The sequence below is a fragment of the Papio anubis genome, chromosome 16 (genome assembly GCF_008728515.1).
Source record: "Papio anubis isolate 15944 chromosome 16, Panubis1.0, whole genome shotgun sequence".
NCBI classification, from domain to species: Eukaryota; Metazoa; Chordata; class Mammalia; order Primates; family Cercopithecidae; genus Papio; species Papio anubis.
In genome coordinates this window covers 73,587,503-73,612,775 of record NC_044991.1, presented here as the reverse complement: position 1 = coordinate 73,612,775, position 25,273 = coordinate 73,587,503, and the positions used below count along the sequence as shown (strand labels likewise).

Sequence of the window (25,273 nt, the reverse complement as noted above, 5' to 3'; positions counted from 1 at the left end):
TTGGTGTATATGTGCCACATTTTCTTAATCCAATCTGTCACTGATGGACATTTGGGTTGATTCCAAGTCTTTGCTATTGTGAATAGTGCTGCAATAAACATACGTGTGCATGTGTCTTTATAGCAGCATAATTTATAATCCTTTGGGTATATACCCAGTAATGGGATGGCTGGGTCATATGGTACATCTAGTTCTAGATCCTTGAGGAATCGCCATACTGTTTTCCATAATGGTTGAACTAGTTTACAATCCCACCAACAGTGTAAAAGTGTTCCTATTTCTCCACATCCTCTCCAGCACCTGTTGTTTCCTGACTTTTTAATGATCGCCATTCTAACTGGTGTGAGATGGTATCTCATTGTGGTTTTGATTTGCATTTCTCTGATGGCCAGTGATGATGAGCATTTTTTCATATGTCTGTTGGCTGTATGAATGTCTTCTTTTGAGAAATGTCTGCTCATATCCTTTGCCCACTTTTTGATGGGGTTGTTTGTTTTTTTCTTGTAAATTTGTTTGAGTTCTTTGTAGGTTCTGGATATTAGCCCTTTGTCAGATGAGTAGATTGCAAAAATTTTCTCCCATTCTGTAGGTTGCCTGTTCACTCTGATGGTAGTTTCTTTTGCTGTGCAGAAGCTCTTTAGTTTAATTAGATCCCATTTGTCAATTTTAGCTTTTGCTGCCGTTGCTTTTGGTGTTTTAGACATGAAGTCTTTGCCCATGCCTATGTCCTGAATGGTACTACCTAGGTTTTCCTCTAGGATTTTTATGGTATTAGGTCTAACATTTAAGTCTCTAATCCATCTTGAATTAATTTTCGTATAAGGAGTAAGGAAAGGATCCAGTTTCAGCTTTCTACTGATGGCTAGCCAATTTTCCCAGCACCATTTATTAAATAGGGAATCCTTTCCCCATTTCTTGTTTTTCTCAGGTTTGTCAAAGATCAGATGGCTGTAGATGTGTGGTATTATTTCTGAGGACTCTGTTCTGTTCCATTGGTCTATATCTCTGTTTTGGTACCAGTACCATGCTGTTTTGGTTACTGTAGCCTTGTAGTATAGTTTGAAGTCAGGTAGCGTGATGCCTCCAGCTTTGTTCTTTTGACTTAGGATTGTCTTGGAGATGCGGGCTCTTTTTTGGTTCCATATGAACTTTAAAGCAGTTTTTTCCAATTCTGTGAAGAAACTCATTGGTAGCTTGATGGGGATGGCATTGAATCTATAAATTACCTTGGGCAGTATGGCCATTTTCACGATATTGATTCTTCCTATCCATGAGCATGGTATGTTCTTCCATTTGTTTGTGTCCTCTTTTATTTCACTGAGCAGTGGTTTGTAGTTCTCCTTGAAGAGGTCCTTTACATCCCTTGTAAGTTGGATTCCTAGGTATTTTATTCTCTTTGAAGCAATTGTGAATGGAAGTTCATTCATGATTTGGCTCTGTGTTTGTCTGTTATTGGTGTATAAGAATGCTTGTGATTTTTGCACATTAATTTTGTATCCTGAGACTTTGCTGAAGTTGCTGATCAGCTTAAGGAGATTTTGGGCTGAGACAATGGGGTTTTCTAAATATACAATCATGTCATCTGCAAACAGGGACAATTTGACTTCTTCTTTTCCTAACTGAATACCCCTTATTTCTTTCTCTTGCCTGATTGCCCTAGCCAGAACTTCCAACACTATGTTGAATAGGAGTGGTGAGAGAGGGCATCCCTGTCTTGTGCCAGTTTTCAAAGGGAATTTTTCCAGTTTTTGCCCATTCAGTATGATATTGGCTGTGGGTTTGTCATAAATAGCTCTTATTATTTTGAGGTACGTTCCATCAATACCGAATTTATTGAGCGTTTTTAGCATGAAGGGCTGTTGAATTTTATCAAAAGCCTTTTCTGCATCTATTGAGATAATCATGTGGTTCTTGTCTTTGGTTCTGTTTATATGCTGGATTATGTTTATTGATTTGCGAATGTTGAACCAGCCTTGCATCCCAGGGATGAAGCCCACTTGATCATGGTGGATAAGCTTTTTGATGTGTTGTTGAATCCGGTTTGCCAGTATTTTATTGAGGATTTTTGCATCGATGTTCATCAGGGATATTGGTCTAAAATTCTCTTTTTTTGTTGTGTCTCTGCCAGGCTTTGGTATCAGGATGATGTTGGCCTCATAAAATGAGTTAGGGAGGATTCCCTCTTTTTCTATTGATTGGAATAGTTTCAGAAGGAATGGTACCAACTCCTCCTTATACCTCTGGTAGAATTCAGCTGTGAATCCATCTGGTCCTGGACTTTTTTTGGTTGGTAGGCTATTAATTATTGCCTCAATTTCAGAGCCTACTATTGGTCTATTCAGGGATTCAACTTCTTCCTGGTTTAGTCTTGGAAGAGTGTAAGTGTCCAGGAAATTATCCATTTCTTCTAGGTTTTCCAGTTTATTTGCGTAGAGGTGTTTATAGTATTCTCTGATGGTAGTTTGTATTTCTGTGGGGTCGGTGGTGATATCCCCTTTATCATTTTTAATTGCGTCGATTTGATTCTTCTCTCTTTTCTTCTTTATTAGTCTTGCTAGCGGTCTGTCAATTTTGTTGATCTTTTCAAAAAGCCAACTCCTGGATTCATTGATTTTTTGGAGGGTTTTTTGTGTCTCTATCTCCTTCAGTTCTGCTCTGATCTTAGTTATCTCTTGCCTTCTGCTAGCTTTGGAATGTGTTTGCTCTTGCTTCTCTAGTTCTTTTAATTGCCATGTTAGAGTGTCAATTTTTGATCTTTCCTGCTTTCTCTTGTGGGCATTTAGTGCTATAAATTTCCCTCTACACACTGCTTTAAATGTGTCCCAGAGATTCTGGTATGTTGTATCTTTGTTCTCATTGGTTTCAAAGAACATCTTTATTTCTGCCTTCATTTCGTTATGTACCCAGTAGTCATTCAGGAGCAGGTTGTTCAGTTTCCATGTAGTTGAGCGGTTTTGATTGAGTTTCTTAGTCCTGAGTTCTAGTTTGATTGCACTGTGGTCTGAGAGACAGTTTGTTATAATTTCTGTTCTTGTACATTTGCTGAGGAGTGCTTTACTTCCAATTATATGGTCAATTTTGGAGTAAGTACGATGTGGTGCTGAGAAGAATGTATATTCTGTTGATTTGGGGTGGAGAGTTCTATAGATGTCTATTAGGTCTGCTTGCTGCAGAGATGAGTTCAATTCCTGGATATCCTTGTTAACTTTCTGTCTTGTTGATCTGTCTAATGTTGACAGTGGAGTGTTGAAGTCTCCCATTATTATTGTATGGGAGTCTAAGTCTCTTTGTAAGTCTCTAAGGACTTGCTTTATGAATCTGGGTGCTCCTGTATTGGGTGCATATATATTTAGGATAGTTAGCTCTTCCTGTTGAATTGATCCCTTGACCATTATGTAATGGCCTTCTTTGTCTCTTTTGATCTTTGATGGTTTAAAGTCTGTTTTATCAGAGACTAGGATTGCAACCCCTGCTTTTTTTTGTTCTCCATTTGCTTGGTAAATCTTCCTCCATCCCTTTATTTTGAGCCTATGTATGTCTCTGCATGTGAGATGGGTCTCCTGAATACAGCAGACTGATGGGTCTTGACTCTTTATCCAGTTTGCCAGTCTGTGTCTTTTAATTGGAGCATTTAGTCCATTTACATTTAAGGTTAAGATTGTTATGTGTGAACTTGATCCTGCCATTATGATATTAACTGGTTATTTTGCTCGTTAGTTGATGCAGTTTCTTCCTAGCCTCGATGGTCTTTACATTTTGGCCTGTTTTTGCAATGGCTGGTACCGGTTGTTCCTTTCCATGTTGAGTGCTTCCTTCAGGGTCTCTTGTAAGGCAGGCCTAGTGGTGACAAAATCTCTAAGCATTTACTTGTCTGTAAAGGATTTTATTTCTCCTTCACTTATGAAACTTAGTTTGGCTGGATATGAAATTCTGGGTTGAAAATTCTTTTCTTTAAGAATGTTGAATATTGGCCCCCACTCTCTTCTGGCTTGGAGAGTTTCTGCCGAGAGATCTGCTGTGAGTCTGATGGGCTTCCCTTTGTGGGTAACCCGACCTTTCTCTCTGGCTGCCCTTAAGATTTTTTCCTTCATTTCAACTTTGGTGAATCTGGCAATTATGTGTCTTGGAGTTGCTCTTCTCGAGGAGTATCTTTGTGGCGTTCTCTGTATTTCCTGAATTTGAATGTTGGCCTGCCCTACTAGGTTGGGGAAGTTCTCCTGGATGATATCCTGAAGAGTGTTTTCCAACTTGGTTCCATTTTCCCCCTCACTTTCAGGCACCCCAATCAGACGTAAATTTGGTCTTTTTACATAATCCCATACTTCTTGCAGGCTTTGTTCATTTCTTTTTCTTCTTTTTTCTTTTGGTTTCTCTTCTCGCTTCATTTCATTCATTTGATCCTCAATCGCTGATACTCTTTCTTCCAGTTGATCGAGTCGGTTACTGAAGCTTGTGCATTTGTCATGTATTTCTCGTGTCATGGTTTTCATCTCTTTCATTTCGTTTATGACCTTCTCTGCATTAATTAGTCTAGCCGTCAATTCTTCCACTTTTTTTTTCAAGATTTTTAGTTTCTTTGCGCTGGGTACGTAATTCCTCCTTTAGCTCTGAGAAATTTGATGGACTGAAGCCTTCCTCTCTCATCTCGTCAAAGTCATTCTCCGTCCAGCTTTGATCCGTTGCTGGCGATGAGCTGCGCTCCTTTGCCGGGGGAGATGTGCTCTTATTTTTTGAATTTCCAGCTTTTCTGCCCTGCTTTTTCCCCATCTTTGTGGTTTTATCTGCCTCTGGTCTTTGATGATGGTGATGTACTGATGGGGTTTTGGTGTAGGTGTCCTTCCTGTTTGATAGTTTTCCTTCTAACAGTCAGGACCCTCAGCTGTAGGTCTGTTGGAGATTGCTTGAGGTCCACTCCTGACCCTGTTTGCCTGGGTATCAGCAGCAGAGGCTGCAGAAGATAGAATATTTCTGAACAGTGAGTGTACCTGTCTGATTCTTGCTTTGGAAGCTTCCTCTCAGGGGTGTACTCCACCCTGTGAGGTGTGGGGTGTCAGACTGCCCCTAGTGGGGGATGTCTCCCAGTTAGGCTACTCAGGGGTCAGGGACCCACTTGAGCAGGCAGTCTGTCCGTTCTCAGATCTCAGCCTCCGTGTTGGGAGATCCACTGCTCTCTTCAAAGCTGTCAGACAGAGTCGTTTGCGTCTGCAGAGGTTTCTGCTGCTTTGTTGTTGTTGTTGTTGTTGTTGTTGTGTAGCTGTGCCCTGTCCCCAGAGGTGGAGTCTACAGAGACAGGCAGGTTTCCTTGAGCTGCTGTGAGCTCCACCCAGTTGGAGCTTCCCGGCAGCTTTGTTTACCTACTTAAGCCTCAGCAATGGCGGGCGCCCCTCCCCCAGCCTCGCTGTTGCCTTGCCGGTAGATCACAGACTGCTGTGCTAGCAATGAGGGAGGCTCCGTGGGCGTGGGACCCTCCTGGCCAGGTGTGGGATATGATCTCCTGGTGTGCCTGTTTGCTTAAAGCGCAATATTGGGGTGGGAGTTACCCGATTTTCCAGGTGTTGTGTGTCTCAGTTCCCCTGGCTAGGAAAAGGGATTCCCTCCCCCTTGCGCTTCCCAGGTGAGGCGATGCCTCGCCCTGCTTCAGCTCTCGCTGGTCGGGCTGCAGCAGCTGACCAGCACCGATCGTCCGGCACTCCCCAGTGAGATGAACCCAGTACCTCAGTTGAAAATGCAGAAATCACCGGTCTTCTGTGTCGCCTGCGCTGGGAGTTGGAGACTGGAGCTGTTCCTATTCGGCCATCTTGCTCCGCCCTCTGAATTTGCCATTTTTTTTAAGACAGGGTCTTGCTCTGTCACCCAGGATAGAGTGCAGTGTTGCAATAATGGCTTGGCTCACTGCCGGTGCACACCACTGAGCCTGGCTAATTTTTTTGTTTTTGTAAAGGCAGGACCTCACTATGTTGTGCAGGCTGGTCTTGAACTCTGAGCTTGAGCAATCTTCCTGCGTTGGCCTCCAAAGTGCTGGGATTACAGGTATAAGCCACCACACCTGGCCAAGAATTTGCACTTCTAAAATGCTCCCAGGTTCTTCTGCTGCTACCGGTCCCCTACACACACACACACACACACACACACACACAAACTTTAAGTAGCAAGGCTATACATCATCACCCAAAAGCAATCAGACTGACAGAAATGGCCTCTCCAAGGTTTAGGGTACCAGCTTGGAGACAACATCTTTTGAGGATGAGGTGCTTTCCTCCAGAATATGGTACATACACTGAATTAATGGCCAATATATGGTGTGATATCCCCAGGAGCACAGGATTGGAAGTAAGATTCACCTCTCTCAAACCAGCTGGCCATTTGGGGCCATTTTGGCCATTCATGCCAGTTGACTAGCAGATAAAGAAAGGATGGTTTTACCTGCTGAGATAATCCACCCTGGGATAATCTACCCTACAACATGAAGAGCTAGGGTAGCTGCTACACAATGAGAATCCAGGGAATCCCTGGGCATCTCTTAGGACTTCCATGCAAAGGACAGTCCTAAATCCCTTGCAGCAACTACAGTTAGACAACAGCAAGGGTTCAGATCCCTCAGATCCCTTGAGGAGGAAGATCTGAGTCACTCCACCAGGAAGCAACCCATTTCAGTTGAATGATAGCCAAGAGGGATAGAAATCCAGAATGGGTAGCAGAGGAGGAAGACAATGATTTGGAATTACTATCCTGGAAGAGGTTACAGCAGCAAAAACTGTACTTGGTTTGCCAGCCCTCTAAAATTGCCAGGAACTGCAACAAGTCACCACCTTGGAGGACTGACTTGCATCTCTCCCCTAGGGGACGAAATGAATGCATCATTCTTGTATGTGCTCAAGATACTGTAAGAGGGTGAAAGTAGGTCTGAATGGTGCAAAGTGGAATGTACCAGATTTGGTGTGCACTGCCGTAGATCTCTCTGTGGTATCTTCTACTTAAGCCCCATACTCACCAACCTCAGGCCTAAACCCCTTGCCTTCAATCCTAGATAGAAGAGATCTACAGGGGACAGCAAGCTAGTACCTGGTCATGGAGCCAGGTCAATGCCTCTGCCGTGGACTACACTATAGATGGAGGATCCCCACAGTGGCACTGTCAGAAAAGGAGAGACAAGCTACTACCTGCACTAGCTAGATTGGTCTTGAAAGCTCTGGCTTCCCCAGCTGCTGTCTGGAGAGACCAGGTAATACAGCCTGAATGGGCTGGAGGGTTAATGCCCTGTGGGGGAGACTTTGAGCCACAGGGGGTGAGACAAGAGACCAGGAAGGAACCATGGTTAAATTCTACTCACTTTCTCCTCCTGAGGATGTTCCAAGACAGGGTAGTTCGTACAACTTCTCTGAAGATCTGAGGATGTACTGTGAGTCCAAGCAGTTAGCTTCATTAATTACAAAACTCGGGTCCTCTCAGTAATGCCTCTTATCTTTGCACTTCTTCTTGCCTCATTTTTCTCTCAATCTGGTTTCTCCAAGGTTGCACTCCCCAGCGAGGTGTTAGCATACAAACTTGCCAAAGGCTCTGTTTTCTGGAGAATCCAGGCTAAAACAATATTCTTGAGAAATAGAAAAAGGACAAGAAAATAAGCTAGGGGAAGGGGAAACTCATTAAGATGAAAGATAATATTTTAGAAATAGTAGGGGGAAATAGCAGGAAAAAATAAATCCAAAATTTATGTCTTTAAAGGAAAAAAATCCCAGTGTATCGGTCAGGATTCTGTATTGCAAGCAACAGAAGCTGATTTGGATGATTAAGCAGAAAGCAAGTTTATTAAAAAGATATTGAGTAGCTCACAGTATTACTATTATTATTATTATTATTATTATTATTATTATTATTATTGTTATTGAGAAGGAGTTTAGCTCTATTGCCCAGGCTGTAGTACAGTGGCGTGATTTCAGCTCACTGCAAGCCTCTGCCTCCCAGGTTCAAGCAGTTCTCCTGCTTCAGCCACCCGAGTAGCTGGGACTACAGGCACACATTACCATGCCTGGCTAATTTTTGTGGGGTTCACCATGTTGGTCAGGCTGGTCTCAAACTCCTGACCTCAAGTGATCCACCCACCTCAGCCTCCCAAAATGCTGGGATTATAGGAGTGAACTACCACGCCTGGCCAAGTAGCTCACAGTATTATAGGGAGGGCTGAAAAGTCAGATTCAAGGTTAAGCATTGTCCAAAGCATACCCAGTGCTGGCCTGATAAAGAAACTGCCACTGCTATCACCATCCACCAAAGGCAGGGCCTTGACCTTGCAACCTCTTCTGGAACTGCCACCATCAAAGCTGGTTGCGTGTGCCACCTGGGCCTATGGAAATAAACACTCCATGCAGAACCTGATCCCTCATGTAACTGACTTCCAATTCTTTCCACAAACGTCAAATATGCACATCTTAACTGTGAGAGAGACTGGGAATTTGAGGTCTAACTCCTACCCTGGAGAGGTGAAACTCATGATTGTGAATTTCCCCCAAGAGAAAAGGGCTATTCAAAGATGATGGGAAGTGATGAATAAGACAGATGTCTAGTATGAAAAATAAAATAGATATACCTCTCACGAGGCAGATAAAAGATAAGTGAAAGAGAGCAAAAATGTTTAAGAAATAGCTCTGGCACAACTGATAATCTGAAATAGAGCTGTCCAATAGAAATATAATGTAAACTATGCATGTAATTAAAATGTCTTTTTTTTTTAGACAGGCTCTTATTCTGTCACCCAAGTTGGAGTGCTGTGTCTCTAACATGGCTCACTGTAGCCTCAACCTTCCAGTATCAAGCGATCCTCCTGCCTCCGCCTCCCATGTAGCTGGGACCACAGGCATACATCACCATGCCTGGTTAATTAAAAAAAAATTTTTTTTTAAGATGGGGTCTCACTATGTTGTCCAGGCTTGTCTCCAACTCCTGGGCTCAAGCAATCCTCCCACCTCAGCCTCCCAAAGTGCTGAGATTACAGGCGTGAGGCACCATGCCTGGCCTAAAATTTTTCTAGTAGACACATTAAGAAGTAAAAATAAATATACAAAGTTAATTTACATAACATTTTATTTACTCTAATGCATCCAGATGAATTAAAGACTTAAAAATGAAATCATTATAATTTTAGAAGAAAACATGACATTATATCAACCTAGTACTTGATGAGATCTTTCCATCTATCTGCAAATCAGATGGCAGATAAAGGGTTAATACCTATGTGCATATCAGAATAAAAATGGTATCAGAATAAAAATGATCAAAAACTGTCTTAGGCAATTCCCGAAAGAACAAGCCCAAATGTCAAATAAATGTAAAAAGATGTTCAGTCTCCCTAAGAGTTAAGGAAATGTAAATTATACAACAATCAGTTATCACTTTACTCACATCAGACTAGCAAATTGGGAACATGATAACACCTACTACAGGCTGGAAAGGGACGCTCTTCACCACATCGCCAGCAGCTGTGACCTTGTTGGAGAGCAATCTGGCAACATATATCAAAAGAAAACAACTCCACACATTATTTCACCCGGCAATCCCACGCATGGGAATTCATCCCATAGAAATAAAAACACCAGAATATATGTGTATATGGATGTTCCCAACAACAGTGATCATGATTGCAATTGGGGGAAAAAACCTGAAAATAACGTGAATGCCCATAGATAGAAGAATTATTGAGTAAATTGCAATACATTTATATCATGACATAATGCAGCCATTTAACAAGAATAACTTAAACCTCTGTCTACTGACTTGAGAGCACTTCCATCTTCCATTTCTGAAAGATGCAGAGAAATTTATAAACTATGGTTCTATTTTTGTAAGCTATAGGAAGAGAAATTTACATATATATGTATATATTTAGATATGATTTTATGAGCATGAAGAAAGATATAGATGGATACAGTCACTCTGCTAGCAGCGTTACCTGGGAAGAGGAGAAGCAGGTTGTATAATTGGAGAGAAAAGGGGAAAGAAAAGGCTAAAAGGAGAAAAAGCTATTATTTCAAGTCAGGACAATTTTTGTAAAACTAGCGTGTGATTGAAAAGGGCAAACATTTATCTCTATATAAATTGATTTGATTAAACTTGGTGTGCTGGCTGCAGTGGCTCATGTTTGTGATTTCAGCACTTTGGGAGGCCGAGGTGGGTAAATCACTTGAGTTCAGGAGTTTGAGACCAGCCCGGGCAACATGGTAAAACCCCATTTCTACCAAAAAATACAAAAATTAGCCAGGCATGGTGGTGTACACTTGTGGTCCCAGCTACTTGGGAGGCTGTGATGGGAGGATCGCTGGAGCCTGGGAAGTTGAGACTGCAGTGAGCTGAGATGGCACCACTGCACTCCAGCCTGGGTGATAGAACAATAGTAATAAATAAAATAAAATAGTAAATAAAAGAAATAAAATAGTAATAAATAAATATATAGTAATAATAAAACCTTGATTGTGGTACTAGATCTTTATGTTTCTTACTTGATTTGTGACTCCTTGTTTGGTAGATTTCTAAAGGCAAAGTTTCCCACGAAGCCACGGATTTGTTTTCTCCTTATAATTCTCAGTTTTTGTATTACACATTTCAATCCTATGTTACTAGGCACACATAAGCATAAGGTTAAACTGATTAGTAGATTGAGTATTTTATCACTATGAAATACTACTTTTTGTCTTTTTGAGTAACAATGATTATTTTTGCCTTAAAATCCATTTTGTCAAATGGTAAGATTGCTTGTACCACTTGCTTTCCTTTTCCTGGCATTTTCCCAGTTAGCTTTTCCATCTCTTTATTTTCAATCTTTCTGTATTACTCTGTTTTACTGTGTCTTATACAACAACACATGGTTTGACTCTTTTAAAACTCAATTCAAAAGTCTCTGTCTTTTAGCAGTGAATTTGACATAGTCATATTTATTGTGGTTACTGATATATTTGCACATTTTCTACCAATTTACCTTGTGCTTTCTATTTTATATGCTGTTCTTGTGTTTCTTTTTCATCCCTGATCTTCGGTTAGCTGCTGGCATTTTACTTCTTCCCAACTAATTTTTCTTCTAATGACTTGAAAAGTATATGTTTAGTTCCTGTATCTTTATATTTTTATACACATAGTTATGCATATTGTTAATTGACATCCAGAGCTAATTGTATAAATAAAATGAGGCTCCTAGCATGCTTTTACTTCTCTCTCCTACCTCCTTTGCAGACTTCATAACTCTCCATCCTGAGTTATCTCAGATTTTAATTTATTATTATAGGTTTATTGTTATAATTTATTTAGACTTAAAAGTAAACTTTACCGATTATCTTGCTCCCCTGTGCTTCTTATATCCCTTTTTTTCTTCCTAGATTTATTTTCTCTTTGAATATATTTTCTAGACAGTGGTTTCGCAACCAGAGGTGATACAGCACCCCCTCCAAATGTGGGGCTGTTGTATATTGTCACGGAGAGGAGAAATGCTACTGGCATTTAATGGATGATGGTCAAGGACATTAAGCAACTTGCAATGTGTGGATCAGTCTTACACAATGAAGAATTGTTCCACCCCAAATGCCAATGGTACCCTGTTGAGAAAGGTTACTCTATGTGGACAGTGAATTATACACTTTTTGAATCTGTTTGTGTGTCTTAAAATGTCTTTATGATGTCCTCACATTCACTTGCAGTTTGGCTGGTTAAAGAATGTTAAAAGAACACTTCAAATTAAACTTAATGGAGTTTAACTGAGCAAGAAGAAAAAACAATTCACAAGTCGGGCAGCCTCCAGAACCACAGTAGATTCAGAGATACTTCAGGGATGCCTCATGATCAGAACAAATTTATAGACAAAAAAAGGAAACTGACACACAGAAATTGGAAGTGAGGTAAAGAAACAGCTGGATTGGTTACAAGTTGGCATTTGACTTATTTGAACACAGTTTGAACACTCAGCAGTGTATGAGTGATTGGAGTATGGCTGCTGGGATTGGCCAAGACTCAGCTACTGTTACAGATGCATACTCCTAAGCTAGGTTTTCAATCTTGTCTATTAAGTTAGGTTATGGTTAGTCCACAAGTATGGAGTCCTTCTCAGGCCATATTTAGTTCACTTTAACAAGAATCCTAACTTCACAAGTATTTTCACCAGAAAAATTTAAAGATGTAATTCTGTTTTCTTAGTTACTATGTTGCAAATGTCTGATATCAATCTTACTCTTATTCCATCCTGCATAATTTTTTTCACTCTGAAAACATTCAGAGTTTCCTCCTTATCCTTAGTGTCCTGAAATTTCATCATGATTTACTTACATGTCAGTCTTTTTACATTCTTCCTGTAAATATTCACTGGTTCCTCTCAATATGAGTATTTCCAATTTCTAAGAAATTGTCTTAAATTTTTGCCTTGTTTTAGGTACTCTCCTTCCTTAATTTTCTTCTCTCCTCTAATTCACATTAAGTAGTGAGTGGAGCTTTTATGTCTGTCATTCATGTCTCATAACACATTTTGTTCATTCTACCCATCTATTTATTGTTTTGCACTGCATTCTGGGAGAATTACTTAGCATGATATTCTGGTTCACTGATATACTCTTCAATCCATTTTGCTATTCAACCCATCTATTGAGATTTTTATTTCAAGAATAATTTTTTAATTTCTAAAACCTTGATGCATATTTTTATTTTTTTAAAAAATGAATACAGTAGGCTGTACCATTTGTCCGAAGTATATAATGATACTTATTCCATAGTCTGGTTCTATTTGCTCTCTTTATTTCCTCAGGTGTAAGTTCTTTGGTTTGTTGTTTTTGATGTTACTGTTTCATGTGTTGGATTTTCCAAATATCTGGTAACTCTTGGCTATGTTTTTATTTTGAAGTTTAAAATTTCTTGTCAGCTATCTGAAAGTGCTTTCTCTGTTCACCACATTCTAACTCCAGGGGTAGAATATAAATTTGTTTTCTGGACTCGGAGACCTCTGTTTCTGAACCCACCCACCCAGGATACAGTTTTGCATTGAGACTTACTGCTGCCATCTGTGGGGAGACACCTATGTAACTTACTATTTAGCCAAAGCAGGGTGGATGGGAGGGAGCTGGTCACCATGCCTGATGGCTTCTATTGCATCACTCCAAATCAATCTCCTATGTCCTCAACCTCTTGGCTCTAGGTATCTACCACCCTTGGAATGACACCCATTATTTACTGCCTTGGTGTGTTTGAGGCTGTTTTCTCTTCTCTTTAATCTCATCTTTTGTAGTTTCTAAACCACTGGAGGCGTGCCTTCCTGATTTTCCATATGGTTTTGGAACACACACACACACACATATTTCTGTTATTTCTAGATATTTAGGGGTGGGGCGAGGCTGCTGTTAAGTGTCCCATCTGCCATCTTGACCCAATCATCCATAGATCACTTTTATGAGAAAAAAAATGATAATAGCTACTCCTGGGACCCGCCTCTGTTTCAAAACAGCTGTTTCTGCTGTGACTTGGTGCCCTCTGGCTGCTCCTCCTTTTCTTCCAACAGAATTTATAGTAAAGCCAGGCCTGTCTTTGTGGGAAGGCAGCCACAGTAGAAAGACTAACTTAGCATAAAGAACATGACAGAGGGGACAGAGCAGAGGCTGTGGAGTCAGATAGGCCATTTGCTAGCTCTGTGACCCTGAGCAGAGGTTGCACTAGCAGCAATAGTAGTGTTAATCTATTAAGTAACAAGCATATATTGAGTATCTGCTATGTCCCAGGCAATATGCTATATGAACTGTAATCCCTGATGCATCCTAGAGGTAGGATTATTATTGTCCCTGTTGTACAAATGAGAAAAGAGGCCAGAGGGGTGAGTCTCAACTTCATCATCTGTTAAACAGGAATGATAAGACCTACCACTCAGTTTCATTATGGCAATTAGCGTTAACATAATGCCAGGCATGTGTTGCACACTAAATACCTATTTGCTGAATAGGCAAGAGTGATATAATATATGTAAAATACCTGGCACATACATAGTAGGTATTCATTAAGTGGAATCATATTACCATTCTTATCATTATCCTTATTATTAGCATTCACTGAGATAATGACATTCAAGGATTTTATGTTCTTGGTTTCAACTATGTAAGAACGCCACCACCCCTCCCACCTCCAGATCTATGACATGGACTGATTTATAACTTTGCTGAGGTACAAATTTGAACTACAAGTAGCAAGGCTGGTGAGTGGGAGTGGAAATGTGCCCAGCATTTGTCTTCCAAAATGGCTTTATGTTTTTAATATATGACACCAGTTAACCGTCACCACTACCCCAAAAGGCAAGTGTCATTATTCCAGTTTTATAGGATGATAAGCCTGAAGAAATTGCAAGCTATGGTCACAGGGCAGTGGTTTAGGACTCCAGGCTAAGCAGTCGGATGGATATATGTGGTACTTTGTGACTCCAGAAACGAACTCTCTGGGCCTCAGTTTCTTCTTCTGTAAAATGGATCTTACAGTGACTCTTTTGTCAACTCAGTTGGAATTCTACTCATCACTCATCCTTTAATGCCTAGTACAAATGCATTGTGCCACTTCTAAGGATTAGAACCATTCAGGCTGAACTGTCCCCACATGTCCCCACATTCCGCCACTTCCTCTGGCCCTTCATTCACCAAAAGCATCACATGTTGCTAAGAATCAGCTGATTGTACATGCATCTGCCCCCACAACCAAACAGAAAGCAACTTAAGAGAAGCACTTGAGATGACAATGAGATGACTTCCCCAAATCTTAGAAATGAGGCTGGCCTCTGATAATTAAACGTTTTATAAAAGCAGGATAGAAACAGAGAAATATAATGTCCCCTGTTCCAGTTATTAAACTGCTGGCTTTCAGCTCCAAACCCACCTTTCCATACCCTGCTCTGTGGTGCTGGCTGGAATTCTGAAAAACTGCACTTTTGCTTCACCAGCAGCTCTCTTAGTCTCTGCTAATGTGGGTGCTCAAGGGAGCTACAAGTCTGGAAGAGGAAAAGGCTTTGCTCTTTCCTGTTTGCTTTTTGTGGAGTTGTTTTGAGCATCACTTATTCACTGCGGCAACAGTGGTGCAGTGTCTTCTTGTAGCACCAGCTGAGTCCAGTTTGCAAGTTTCTTCAAAACTTGCAGACCAGATTCTAAGTCTTGATAATTCCAATGTCTTTCCTTCATTCCTTTCAGCCCTAGAGGTGGTAGATGCTTTCTGCAGTCACTACCCCCATGAGAGCTTAGAGTTCTTTTGATCCTTTCCGGGGGACCTACTTAACAACTTTATACCCTGTTAACAATTCTTTATATTGACTTACATCTGTTCAAATAACTGGTATTGCTTCTCTCTCCTGACTCAACCCCGATTGACACATTCCCTTGAAGGGGCAGAACATCCCCTGAGACCAGATGCAACTGTATACCTAAATAAAGACATAAAATCTTCAAAAGAAAGATAATGTCCTTCAGCAAAGGGTTTGTCAGCGCCTGGCCCAGGGAGGGTCAGAGAATAAACCCCAGGATGACATCCTCAGCAGTGACAAGAGAACAGACCATCACCATGGATAGCCTGGATGACTATAAAGACCCCTGCTACAGACTGAATAGCTGCTCCATGTGCCCCCTACCCTCTGCCCCACCATCCATTCATATGTTGGAAACTAATGCTCAATGTGATTGTATTTAGAGTGGGGCCTTTAGGGGGTGATTAGGTCATGAGTGTGGAGCCATCATGAATGGGATTGGTGCCCTCATAAAAGAGACTTCAGAGAGCTTCTTTCCCCTTCTGCCATGTGAGGACACAGTGAGAAGATGGCTCTCTGTGAACCAATAAGGCAGCCCTCATTAGACATCAAATCTGATGACGTTTCAATCTTGGACTTTGCAGCCCCGAGAACTGTAAGAAATAAATATTTGCTGTTTATAAGCCACCCAGCCTATGGTATTTTGTTGCAGCAGCCTGACCAGCCTCTACTGGAGGATAAAACCACCCCTTATAAAACCACCCTTATAAAAGCAACCTCTACTGGAGGATAAAACCACCCCTTAGTGTCTGCAATCAGATGCATTTCTTGCTTCTTTAAGCACAGGAGCCCTTTGATGGTCAGGTATAGTCTGGATGAGCAAAACAAACTGTTAATCTTATATAGGTTTGGGGAAGAATTCGTTTGGGGATGAGGTTGGTTTCCAAGCAGAGAGAGGAGCGACACCAGCCTGAGAAACCTACTCACTGCAGTGAATCTGGGGCAGCTCGGCTGATTCTCAAAGCACAGACTATCACTGGTTGGTTGGTTTCAGATGCAGGTTCAGTGAGATGAGTTGCCGTTAACCTATTAGGTTTAAGACCAGTTCTGGTGGTTGCTTATTACTAAGGCCATAGAACAATCAGTCTTTTCAAAACTATGAGGGTGGGGGCTTTTTAATATTCGCATCCCACTCGGACTTCTTGCTTCCATCTTTGTATTCTACAAGCTAGTCTCAACACAATCTGGTCACAGCAACCAACTAGATATTTTTCGAAACTTAAATCAGATTTTGTCATTCCCCTGTTTGCAATCTTCCAGTGGATTCCTATTATATATAGAATAAAACTAACCCTCACCACAGCAGGGCCAACAAGGCCCTTAGTAGTAGCTGCCTTCTCCTTAACCCTTCTCTTCTCTTCTCTTCTCTTCTCTCTGCTTTTGTAATCCAACCACCCAGGTGAAGTCATGATTTTTTTTTTTTCCTGTTCCTTCTACCTGGAACACCCTACCCTTCACTTCTTACTTGGAAAACTCCTATTCATCCACCAGGTCTCAACAGAATCATCACCTCCACAGGGAGGACCTCCATGACTACACTCTCCTCCTGCTTTGATTGGTGGAATGTGGGGAGGTAAGCCTAATCATTTTCCTATTACATTTATCACAGTTTATAATCACACTGATATGCTTGTTTGCTTCTTTATATGCTGTCTGTCTCCCCTGTGTCACTGTGAATGCCAGGAGGACAGAGACCATGTTTGTTTTGATCACTAACATACAGCCACTAGCTAGCAGACACGGAACACTCAACAGATGTTTCTGGAAAGAATAGACAGATGATCATATGTAGAGGTCTTCCTAGATTAACCAGAGCCTCACCTCATGGTCACTTTCGGCAGCCAACCCTCCACAGCCAACCCTACACTTCCTGTATCATGGCTGCCTCAGTTTTTCAACAAATGGGCAGCTGCTCTGGACAAACTGAGCCAGTTCTGCAAAACTCAGGGAGGTGTCTAGTGAAGCAAAGTGACCACAGACCAGTTAAGGAACCCCCAACCCACCCCAGGCTCTGGGTTCCATGACTCAGCTACAATTGAAGAGAATGAAAGCAATGGATGGCGAGATGGGGTCTGGAGTCAGCAAGACTAGCTCATTCTCCCCACCCCAACAACGCCCCCCGCCAACACACACACATATCTGTTCAGGCCGTTAACACCAACTCTCATTGACTGAATACCTCTCTAAAGTAGAAGCAGGACCTTTACTTGCTTTTGTTTGTGTAACCCCTGCACCAGACCCACGAGTGAGTTCCTACTACTACCCCAGGACCCACAGTAAAAATGGCAGTATTCAGCCAGCATAGCCACACCAACTGTTAAAATATTGAAATTATTCCATATTCATTGGTAAATAGTAGCTGCCTCAAACCACTCTTCCCCAGCAACCCTGACCTCATCTTCCATCTCCAATGGCCCACATTCTAGTAAGTAAAAGGGTTAAAGCCTTGGCCATACTGTGGGGGAGGCAGAGGGACTGTCTCCTGGGACCCTGTGGGGAGGGGCTGTCTGTTCTGATCTGTCAGTACTGGTACCTCCCTGGGTGCTAAATGTTTTGCATTGTTCATTAGGACTGTCTGCTTTGTTGTAGCCAAACAAAATGTTGTACTATTGTAATGTGGTTACTCTTGGACAAGCAGATTCCGGGGGGCCAAGCTGAGCAGTGGCTGGAGGCTTATCTCTGGTTCAGACAGATGCAGGGGATTCTAAGGCCAGCCACCTAGCGAGTCTACAGCCTCCCTGAGCTTGAATACAAAAAGCAGCAAACTCACCACCAAGTCCCAGCCTGGTTACCATTTTCAGAAGCACTGAGCCCTTGCTGTGTGTCTGCTCTGAGTGAGGCTCTGTACGAGGAGACTTGCCAGGGGGCACTCCAGACCCAAAGAAGGGCAGTGTGGTCATTTCCAGGGCACAGACCTGGTCAGAGTCCACTTGTTCAAGCCCCAGATCTGCCACTTAATAGCAGTACAGCAAATGACCTAATCTCTCCGTCAGCTTCCTCGTGTGAAAAATCAAAGTCATAACAATAATTCCTCATTCAGGGGGTCGGGGTAAAGGTTAAATTAGATGCAGTATGTAAAGTCCCTAGGAGTAAATAAATTAATGCAAAATCCTTAAAACAGCCCCTGATCCCCACTCCAATGTTATATTGCTAAGTGGCAGCTATTATTTTTATTTACTGTGTGCATTAGAAATTTTGCAAATCTCAGCCAGCTGCAGTGGCTCATGCCTGTAATCCCAAAACTTTGGGAGGCCAAGGCAGGAGGATCACTTGAGCCCAGGAGTTCGAGACCAGCCTGGGCAACATAGTGAGGCCCCCATCTCCACAAAAAAACTTTAAAATTACCCAGGAATGGTGGCGCATGCCTGTAGTCACAGCTACTCAGGAGGCTAAGGCAGGAGGATCGCTGTCCAGGAGGTTGAAGCTACAGTGAGCCATGATCGCACCACTGCACTCCAGCCTGGGAGACAGAGTGAGACCCTGTATCAGGAAAAAAAAAAAAAAAAAATGAAAATTTTCAAATCTCATTGCTTCTCCAGTGCCACACACACACACACACACACACACCCACACACACACAACCAGCTTGCTTGATGTTGGAAGGTGGCTTATGATGCCAGCAGAGGGTGCTGGTCTCCTGCAGGCGGCTTGAGCACGCCCTCCCGGGGCTGACAGCCACTGCTCACCAAGAAAGTCCGGCCCCTTCCTGGGCTCCACTCACACAAATACACCATAACCACCACCACCCGCCACCCACCCCCCCACCCCCACCCCCAACCCCACCCCCACCCCTCCGCCACCCACTTCCTGGAAGAACGATCTTCGCAAATTAAGTTATTGTGAGTTATGTGAACCCCTAGCCTGCAATCGCTGGTGCTAGACTGGCTGTCTGCCTCCTGCCCTTTTGCTTCCCGTTTCAAGAACCAAGTCACCATGAATTTTCTTAATGATACTTTTATTCTCCTGTTTTAGCCACTTTTCTTCTCTTTCTATCTGAGGCAGAGAGTGGTCTTAAGGGAGACAGCGCGCTATTGCAGAAAAGACAGAGGCCTTGAAATTAAACAGAGCCAGGTTTAAATACTGGCTTCACCACTCAACCAGGTAACTGTGGGCAAATGTCTAAAGTCTCTGTGCCTCAGTTTCCTTGTTTGTAAAGTAAAGGTGACAGCAGTATGTGTTTTGTAGAAACATGAGGATCAAATGAGATAAATCATGTAAAGACCTTAATACACAGTGTCATCTATATCCAGGATTAATAAGTGTGAAAAAAATGAAGAATTAAATGCACAGTGGAATGCTGTTTCCACTGAGTGGTATAAAGAGAAAGTCAGACTGACTGGGTACCAGCCAGGCTGAGGTGCCTTAGCAAGTTTTTCACATCTCTAGTCTTCAATCTTCCTCATCTGCAAAATGGGCACACTAATATGCCATAGAAAATTGACAGTTTTAAGTGTGATAATGTGTATAACAGCCTCCAGTATAACCCTTGGCACATAGTAAACCCATGATAAATGCTAGTTCTATTTCCTTTAGCAGATAAATGAAGGTTTTGACATGTATGAGCTACCATGTAAAAATCCTTTTGGGACGGGCACAGTGGCTCATGCCTGTAATTCCAGCACTTTGGGAGGCCAAGGTGGGCAGATCACTTGAGGTCAGGAGTTTGAGACCAGTCTGGCCAACATGGTGAAGACCTGTCTCTAATAAAAATACAAAAAAAAAAAAAAAAAATTAGCCGGGCGTGGCAGCAGGTACCTGTAATCCCAGCTACTTGGGAGGCTGAGGTGGAAGAATTGCTTGAACCTAGTGGGTGGAAGTTGCAGTGAGCCAACATCACACCACTGCACTTCAGCCTAGGCAACAGAGCAAGATTCCATCTCAAAAAAAAAAAAAAAAAAAAAAGGGCCTTTTGGTGTGGTGGCAGGGATTGTATTTGACAATAATTCTATGTGAGAAGGGCCATGATTAATCTGTAAGTGTTTAGAGAGATTTAAGTATAAGTCAAGTTCATAGAAACCTTCCATTTACCCACAGGTCATTTTTGTTTATTCAATGATGCAACCATTATTTTACAAGGTCAAAATAAGATATTGACCGCATATTATGTACTATAATAGATACAATAGATATGTTCTAGGTAGTAGAGATACAGCTATGAACAGGACAGTCAAGATCTCTGCCATCATGGAGCTTACAACTAATGGAGAAGTCAGAAAACAAAACAAAGTAATATGACATGCAGTGCTAGGGAGAAGGCTAGAGCAGGTTAAGGGAAGAGAGGGGTGGAGGGGCTGAATGATAGGAGACAAAGTTGTCAGAGAACACTTGGAAGAGGAGATAACAGAGCATGGCCTGAATAAAGTGAAGATGGAAGCCATGTGATGAGCTGGGGGAAGAGCATTCCGGGAGAGGGAACGGCAAGTGCAAAGGCACAGAGATGAGAAGAAACTGTGTGTTCAGAGAATGGGAAATTAGTATGTAAGACTCAAACAGTAAGTTAGCAGGAGAGTAGGAATAGATTAAGTCTGAGAAGTAAAGTGCCAGATCATCTAGGGTCTTGTAGACCATGGTAAAGATTTTGTCTCTAAGCTCCCCACCACTCTAAAGATGGGCCATATAGTCCAGGTGCGGTGGCTCATGCCTGTAATTCCAGCACTTTGGGAGGCTGAGGCAGGCAGATCACTTGAGGTTAGGAGTTCGAGACCAGCCTGGTCAACATGGGGAAACCCCATCTCTACTAAAAATACAAATATTAGCCAGATGTGGTGGTGCACACCTGTAGTCCCAGCTACTTGGGAGGCTGAGGCAAGAGAATCTCTTGAAACTAGGAGGCGGAGGTTTCAGTGAACCAAGATCATGCCGCTGCACTCCAGCCCAAGTGACAGAGGGAGACTGTGTCTCAAAAACAAAAAATAAACAAAAGTCAAATGTATTAGAGAACTGAGAGGGGTAGATAATTCACTGACACAATACGTACTTATGGAAGACCTACTATAATTTTACAATTTTATAATTTACAATTTATTGAGCACTTAAATGCAGACATTTTGCTAACTGTTGTACATTTATAGTGATCTCACTTCTCATAACAATCCATTAAGGCTGGTACTGTTATTCTTCCCATTGTACACATGAGGAGACAGGCTCAGAGAGATCAAACAGCTGGTAAATAGCACAAAGGTCTATAAGGTTCCAAAGCTCAGAATCTCTGCTATCCTCTCCCACGTGCCAGACACCATTGCATTTGTGTAATCATGACATTCAGTTGCAGGTACTCCTCCTATTTGATCCCAGCCTGAAAACAGGGCACCTGAACCTAGTTGCCCACTGGGAGCAGCTGAGGTGGATGGAGGAAGAGGGATCTAGAACTCTGCACTTCTGTGCAGTCTTCGTGGAGCTGTCCATCAAGGTGCCTGCCCTCCTTAGCTAAAGTGTGGATGTGTTACCTGAGCTCAGCCAGTCAAACCCTTGCTCCAGGGACTTTGACTCTTCAAAGAAAACTCTGGTCAAGAAAGGGAAGAAAAACATAGAATTGATTCACTTGCCTGCCTAAACTCTCAAAGCATCTCCACTTTCTGTCCTTTTCTAAGCCTGATTCTCCAGCTTCCTGTTACCTCTGTGAGTTAAACACTAGCCTGCCAATAACATCTTTTTTGGGTAAAGTTAGCCAGAATTGATTCCTAAGACTAGCAATCAAAGAACCTGCACTGGCAATATCAGGGGAAAAAAATGACACAGTCTTGTAAAGCTAAAGTGAGTGATTCATTCCTTGGATAAATGTGTATTACGCAGGGCCAGGACTAGGATGAAGCAAAGTGAGGCACCCAGGGTACAAATTTAAGGCTTTCATCTTCAGTGTTGTGTGAGTGCAAGATTGACTCTAACAGCCCTCTCTACTATCAAAGTTAATAATAAAAGGAACGGAGAAGATCATTTCTCTTTCCATAAGAGTATGAAGTGAGTGTCCCAAGTAGGCAGGTAGCATTTGGCACCTTCTGTGCTGTGGCTTTGTCCCCTACCACATCATCATCCTCATCACAAGGTCAAGGCTGGGTCCAGCCAGTGAGAAGGAGAAAGAGTAACTCCTGCCAGAGCTTTAGCAATGTTAGTTATGGCTAAGCCTCAACCTCCTCAAGCCTCACTTTATTCACCTGTAAAATAGGACTAACAAACAAAAACCATATTTAATTCCAAGATGTTTTGAGGATCAAAGGAAACAACATATGTAAAACTGCTTTGCAGACTGCGCAGTGCCCTATGTCATTACATCGTCTCTTTGCTGAGCATCAGTTTCTCTATCTGTAAACGGACAACTGAATACGCACCTCCCAGGATTGTTGTAAGAATCTGCTAGACGAACGATTAAAGTATAAACTTTGGAATCCAACAGGCATAGCTTGGCATCTTGCTCTGCCCCTCACCAACTGTAAGATCTCGGACCTTCTCTGCGCCTCAGTTTCCTCATCTGCAGCGAAGGGATCACGATGCTCCCTCCACCACAGGGCTGCTGTAAGCATGAAGAGAGACAGCAGGAGTGAGTCCTTGGCGCGGTGCCTGGCCTTGTTCCGATCCGCAGGTGCAGTGACGAATGCCACCTCCCACGGATCCCTTCCAACAGCACAGCTGAGTTGTACCCTTCTGCCTCTGCTCAGCGCCCACGGTCAGCCCTGGGTGCCGGTATAATTAGCTCCAACTCGGTGGTGAGCAGCGCGGCTGCTCACAGCCTCTGACACGACTGTCACCTCCCACTCAGTTCCCCAAACCACAGCTATCCCCACTGTTGAGTGTGCGGTTAAGTGCCCGCTGGGCACAGGGCGGAGTGCCACCAGAGGCCCGCTTAGAGCTCACAACCTATGATTTGACACAGGGAACAAAAGCCTTTTCCTTCACTCTAGGACTGCATACCAAAAAGAAAAACAAAAGTTTAGGGAAAAAGAAAGCTGCCTCTTGGGTTTGTTGGGAAATTTCGTTCCTTTAGACCCTGTAGCCCGCAGGGGAAAGGCGTCCTGTTTCTTTAAGAGGCCTCCACTGGGGGGCGGGGACGGCCGGCGTTTTTCCCCTCTACCGGCAGCTGTGCCCGCCCCTGCTTGAGTGACAGACAAGCAACCCAATTGAAGAAAGAGAGTTCAGCGTGACGGCGAGTCGGAGCAATAGGAGCCCGGCCCGGCCTGTGCGGGGCGGGGTCCCAAGAAGGCGGGGCGGGCGGAGGCTGGAGGAGCAGCCGAGGGGAGACCCGGGAGCGGGAGCTGGGCCTAGGTCGGCGCCCTGGTGAGTGAGGGGCGCGCTGGGGGATGGGGCGCGGCAGGCAGTGGAGAGGGGCCTGGCCTGAAAGACGCAGGGAAGAGAGGCCGGGCCGAGCGTTGCGGCCTGCGTCTGCCCGGGTGGCTGAGGGGCTGAGAGGGCGGGCCTGGGCTGGACCGCGCCGGTTCGTCAGGTCAGTGACGGGTGGCGGCCCCGGCCGGGGCCTTAGGAAGGGAGGTGAGACCGGGTCCTGGACCCAGAAGGGGCGTCGCGTGGCGGAAGAGGGCGGGCCAGGCAGGCGCGGGGGCTGGGCCGGGCAGCGGTCGGAGGGAGAAGGAGGGAGGCGTTGGGTGGGAAGATCGGGGAAGGAGGGCAAGGAGAGGGTCTGGAAGAAGCCGGAGAACGCTCGGGGCGGACCCGCACGACTTGAAAGCCCGGGGTCATACTCGACTTGGAGTCCGCTGCCCGCGTCCACCAGTTCGCCCTGTGGATCCTGCCGGCTCAGTAGCCCCACCAGTGCATGTACTTTCCACCTCCTGCGCTCTCGCTTCAGTTCAGGCCCCTCTCGCTTCCTGCCTGGACAGTTGCAGTGTCCTAAGTGGTCTGGCCGCAGGCACAGGGGCCCCTCTCCTGTCGGCCTCTCACCGTGCCCAGAGAAACCTTTCCTTTTTTTTTGGAAACCTTTTTGAGACGGAGTCTCGCTCTGCCACCCAGGCTGGAGTGCAATGGCGCGATCTCGGCTCACTGCAACCTCCGCCTCCCAGGTTCCAGCTATTCTCCTGCCTCAGCCTCCCAAGTAGCTCGGATTACGGGCGCCTGCCACCACGCCCAGCTAATTTTTGTATTTTTAATAGAGACGAGGTTTCACCGTGTTAGGCTGGTCTCGAACTCCGACCTCAAGTGATCCGCCCGTCTCGGCCAGAGTGCTGGGATTACAGGCGTGAGCCACCGCGCCCAGCCGAGAAATGCAGAGCAAATCTGGATACTTAAGGCATGAAACTGGCCCGGCGTCCCACCCCTTTGTAGCGTCAGATCCAGAACCTCACCCAGGCCCTTGATATCTGGTCCCGCTGACCTCTCCCGTCTGTCTGTTCGTCCGTCCGCTTGCTCAGTGCTCTCCACACACTGGCCTCTTTCTGTTCCTTCTGCATCGCAAGCTCCTGCCTTCCTTGGGGCCTTTTATTGAGTATTCTTCCTCCCTGGTCTGCTCTTCCTCTCCCGGCTTAGTCTTGTAAACTCTTCTTCATCCTTCAAATCTCCACTTAAGCATCACTTCTGCAGGGAAGGCATCCCTGTCCCTGACTCTTCGACCAGTACCCCACTTTATCACCCTGGGTACTTGTCCTTAGCAACACTTGTACAACTGCAGTTGTACATTTATTTACAAAAGTGTTGATATTTCTCTGCCCATCCCACCAGATTGTAAGGTCCACGAAAAAGATAGTGTCTGGTTTTGCTTCATGTTGTATCTCTAGCATCTCACACAGGGCCAGGCACTATAAATATTTACCAAATAAATAAAGGCAGGGTTTGAATTTGGCAAGAGGAAGGGGATGTGAATGGCGGTCACCGATGTCCTACCTGTAGGGGAATGAAACCGACAATTGGAATGCTTTTTGTGTGCCAGGCCCTATGCTAGAGTGATGCTGCTGTCTAATAGAAATGTAATGTGAGTTATAGATATAATTTTAAATTTTATAGTAGCCACATTAAAAAATGAAACAGCTGAAATTATTTTAGTAA

At 43.7% G+C, this 25,273-nt stretch overlaps 1 protein-coding gene and 1 long non-coding RNA gene across 5 annotated transcripts in view; one reads left to right on the top strand and one right to left on the bottom strand.

The window, feature by feature from the left end:
- The window catches only part of LOC103887981, a 47,177-nt gene extending 23,878 nt beyond the window's left edge, over positions 1–23,299 (bottom strand). Inside the window, exons 1-3 of the long non-coding RNA XR_002515106.2 lie at positions 23,195–23,299; positions 22,615–22,796; positions 7,331–7,591 (exon numbers count right to left, since the gene is read on the bottom strand). This is a non-coding gene — a long non-coding RNA (uncharacterized LOC103887981). The remainder of the gene's footprint in view (positions 1–7,330; positions 7,592–22,614; positions 22,797–23,194) is intronic.
- Positions 16,764–25,273, top strand: part of ELMO2 (engulfment and cell motility 2) — a 47,982-nt gene continuing 39,472 nt past the window's right edge. For 3 of the 4 annotated variants that reach the window (XM_003904657.5, XM_021920978.2, XM_009216000.4), the window contains exon 1: positions 23,408–23,557. The gene's annotated coding sequence lies outside the window, so the exon portion shown is untranslated. Of the gene's footprint in view, positions 16,863–23,407; positions 23,558–25,273 lie in introns of those variants that run through there. The other variant, XM_009216001.4, reaches the window with a different exon arrangement.